Here is a 5,000-nt window from a genome sequence, read left to right on the forward strand (position 1 = left end):
ATATATATATATATATATATAAGTACTCCACCTGGTGAGAGAGAAAAATTATATAATAAACACGTTCTATGTTTTTATGTAATATTATTAGTTTCCTGAGCTGAGAATATGCCAAACATTGTTTGAAAACACGTCTGGTGCAAAAGCTGAATCATAACATACATAACATTGTGTCCAATCAGTTTCAAATGCTTATTTAATGATTTTCTAAAGTATTATTAGTGTACCATTTAGAAACATTTATAAACAAATATTTTTTTCCAAAATTTCCTTGTGTGCGAGGATCCGTTATGTGAAAGTAGGTTTTAGACTTAGCAAAATGTATTACCCGCAATAAACACCGTAAATATAATTTAAGATGTTTTGCTCTAGGAAACCAAATCATCTTGTACATATTTTATATATTTATACCACTAATAACCTTCTTTTTTTCCAGATTTAAGCTTCTTGTAGACTTAGAGAGCATTGGGAACTACATAGAAATCACGTGACACATGCGATGCATTTGCGATTTCACCAAACCAGATAACTCTGCCAGGATATACTTGTTGAAAAGCAAATTTCGCCAGACTACGGCAATTGACAGTTCACCAGTTGACCTTTATATTGATGATAAAATGTATGTCATAGAGCAATACAACGTTCATTATATTACTACTGTCAAGTACGCTTTCTCCTTTGTCAAGTTTTAGGCCTCTTTGCTTTGACAAAAATAGTGAAAGTATACCCCTAGCTGTAGTGGGTGATAAGGTTTCTCATTTAGTTTGTTACCATCAGAAAATGTACGTATGAAATCTTCTCCACATTTGGTATCAAAGTTAGAATTACCACGTTGGAGGTCCATGTTCTAGTATGCCAAGTTTAGATTGATGCAAGACTTCGGTTTATTTTACATATATTGCTAGGCCAAAGCCATGCGGAATTTTCAAAATATCAGTGGAGCTTATATGCCAGCGACGAAAACTTTGCGAATACACGTATCATTGTACGTCCTAGTCAACATTAGTCTCGGTAACTTCTACAACCCAGTAAAAGCATGTTTAGAAAGCTTTTAATCACGTTATTCTATTGGAAATGTGGACAAGCACTTGCTCCCGTTACCATCGTCGAAATGTTTAAATCACCACAAATTTATCCAGACACCCATGTCTTTTAAGCGGGGTTCATTAATCTTCTCTTCTCGCTATAAATGGTGATGAATAAGATAAATATTGAGCTGCTGAAATTGTCGTTAGGTGAAAATCATATCGTCATGTACCTAAAGTATAGGCTTCCAGGACGAATGCACTCGGTTATACCATGCAATCACTTGAGCAGTGATTTTACTAGTGTATACCTCTAACTGAGGGAATAGGAATTCCTCTCTAAAATCATCAAGCCTCTCAGTCACAGTTCCTCGTGTAAGTGGTCTATATATGTATTCTTGACTTACTTGGGGAGGTTTCCACATTGCCAATATTCTCAGAATTATTAAATTGATGTTTACCGTGTAATTTGATACATTTATACAGGGTGCATAAGGTATTTGAGGACAGATTTATATTATTTAAAAAAAAACAGATACATAATAACAGATAATAACTTTATTTATGAAAAAATGCTATCAGGGTAAAAATAAACCTTCTTTTCTATAATGTTGTTCTATATAGCCACCTCAGCCTCAACAACTGCTTCTATATGAGAACTAAATCATCTACATGCTCGAATCAAGTGGTCCTGGTTCATTTTGGCCATTACTCTGACTATGGCAGCTTTCAAAGAATCTTTGGTGCTATGAGCCTATCCATTGACCTCTCTCTCTCAACAACGCTCCACATGTAATAGCCCAATGGATTAAGATCTGAGGAATTAGGAGGATAAATGTTGGCGGGTTATGTGCTCGCAAACATTTTCAGCCATCCATTCCTGTGTTACAAGAGCCATGTGAGATAGTGCAGATTGTTACTGAAATACATATGTCCTTCCAATGCATACAATGTCTATCCAGAGCTTAAGAATTATTTCCAGGACCTCAGTGTAGGTGGCAGAGTTAACTCTAAGGCCTTATGGAATGAAATAAGGAGGCCTCCCATGTTCTTCATTGCTGACAACTCCTAAAATCATGACAGTTTCAAAAAATTTTGTATGCATAACACTTGGAACTTCAGAAGGTTCTGCACATAAGCATCTTTCATTTCTTCTGTTAACTTTTTTATCTTGGTGGAGGTTTTTCTCGTTGGAGAAAAACCAAATTAAATCTTCTGCTGGATTTTTCAGTTTGTTTAAGAGCAGTTTAGATATGTTGTAGTGATTTTAGTTTGATTTCTCTGATAAATTGACCTTTCCTCATCATATACGACTTATACCTGATGTCTTCGTGGACAAAATTTCTGACATATGGAGGTCTTTTCCAATTGACTTCACGGACTTTCTGGGACTGTAATCAATGGTCTGTTGAACTTGTTGAATAAATGCAGATTTTCTGATGATTTACATGAGTTTAGAATGCTTTTCATGCTTTGATACAGGTGATACGCTTCCATTTTCAGTCTCTAGCTCCTTACAAACTTTGTAAACGAAAGATCTGGCAACTTTTAAAATCGAGATATTCTTAAATCGCTATGCTCAGCCTTTATAACCACAATGACAGCATGTCTCTTCATTTCTTGAGTAAGCTGAGGGCCTGCCATTATTATTTTCTGAAACAAAGATTATACAGAGTTAACAAAAATGTAGCCATGACCCCCCCAAAAAATATGTCCTCAAATACCTTACGCACTTTGTATTCCTATGGGGATGCTGTGAATGCCAGGATATCTTCTAATTTTCGTTTCCTGGATGGAATTATCAGTATCTTTGTTGTTGGTGACACGTCTAAAGTGGTATCTTCCTGTTGATGTAGGGCACATTTCACTGTCACATGAAAAATTAGGTGCTACTCTTATAGGTGTAGAGATGTGACCCATCCTTATTCCTCATTGGTAAGTTACCACATATCCGTGAACCGTATAACTGTTTTCAACTGCATTGGAGAGCCTTTGCATGGTGAGAATAATCAAGGGCTTGGATTTCACCTGTTTTTTTGTTTCTTTGAACTGCCGCATTTCCTTTTCTGGTAAGGTTATTTTCGTTTTCACTATGCTGGTAGCTCGACATGTGCATACTGGGTTAAGATCTTGACGGTATATTTGACTTTTCAGATAACAGATGTTCAAAACTGACATCATTCTCAGCAAACCAGCCAGCATAATTGCATAAAAGAAAACAGGTGCAGTGTCAAATAGTGAAATCTCACGTAGCGCTTTATATGGTTAGTGATATTTACTGTAAGTAAACATTGCATTTCACGGTTTTAAACCTTTAAAGTTTCATTTTCAGATTTTTCGGCAAAATTCTGTTGGTTTTAATTGTACACTCCTCACATAATTCGTCTTGCAAACTAATTACATCTTAAACATTTGTTTATGTAAAATAGATCTGCAGAATCAGTTTCAATTATTTGTTGGACTTTCATCAGTAACAAGGAAACCTCCTTAAATGTTTACTGAGAAAAACAGCTGGTCATCCAAATTGCACGTACCACATATAGTCTGTGACATTTCTTGCGGCATTGGCTTCTATTATTGCAGTGTAAGTGAACATTGCATTTCACGGTTTTGAAACTCTTAAATGTTACCCTCGGCAAGGCTCCGCAGCCCAGCGGAGCCCGACGAGGACTACCGACGCAGACTACCACGATCACATCCCCTTGGACGGTGACAACCGAGAGAAAAGAAAAGGAGAAGGTGCACATCCCCGTCGTCGGGGATGGAACGAGCAGCAACTTAAACACAAGAACGATCGCTGCCACGACAACGGCAAACGGACACGGAAACCGGCTCCGTCTCCAGCACAAAGCGCGTAAACACACGGACGCGCACACACGCGGACGTGCATGCTAACGGCTGCGAGTCTTCGATACGCAACAACGCTTTGCTAACTTGCTTACATACATCTGTATGTCAGAGTTACTCCTGCCGTTTACACGTACCTCATTCCACTCCTTCGCTCTGACGTCGAGACAAATCACTTGACGCATAACACACGGACACACACACATTCAAGCTCGAAACTGCATTTAGCAACAAAGGCGCAGCACACCTGCTGTAAAGCCACTTTTGAAGACGTTGCTATAACTTTTTCCCAAATGACAAAGTTAGGCCATATGTGTTGATTCGATAGTCAGGTAGTGAACCAGATCTTTTCGATTTTATACTGCTCACGCGTGGACAATCTGTTGCACATCGATGTCCATATAACATAGCGTATCAGTTTGTTTTATCAACCATGATAACTCTACATTTGAGCCTTTCAGAATAGGTTACGTCTAACATCATTCTGACTTTGCAGGAATCAAAGCTCACATTGATTTATTTCATCTTTGCAGTTTTCCAGCCACAGAAATAGAGAAACCACTGAATGGATCGCAATTTAACATAATTTAGTTATTGCAGTTTATCATTAATACCGCTACAATTATACATTGGGTTAAATGTCTTTTGTAGATTTAGTAAGGTTTGTTTTTAATCCTGCCTATATATTGATTATTGAAATAGTGTGGTTATTAAGCGTTACTTTTATATTACACTACGGAAGACAGTAGGAAATATAACTTTTTATGGCTTAATAGAATTGTCGCTGTTTAGTTATGTATTAGGAGGGTTTGTAATTTACTTACGGAATTTATTTATCGATACGGTTGTACATTGGGTAAATGTGTTTGCATTTTTTGTTTCTTTGGTTTGTTTGTTTGTTCCCAAACAACACTTGTTTTAGTGCTGTTGACACCGCCAGATTGAATGATACTGCCCAGATGTCGAAACCATAATAATATCCGTGTGGCAGCTGATGATGGAGGTATGTTGGATTGTTGGTATGGCTGTAGAATAGTATTATGACACATCCTTTTGATATCTCTCTTAATCCTTTTTGCCCAGTGTAGAGCATAGGGCCTCAACAGTTATTTTCCACTGTTTGCGGTC

Source organism: Octopus bimaculoides, chromosome 12 (assembly GCF_001194135.2).
Source record: "Octopus bimaculoides isolate UCB-OBI-ISO-001 chromosome 12, ASM119413v2, whole genome shotgun sequence".
NCBI lineage: Eukaryota > Metazoa > Mollusca > Cephalopoda > Octopoda > Octopodidae > Octopus > Octopus bimaculoides.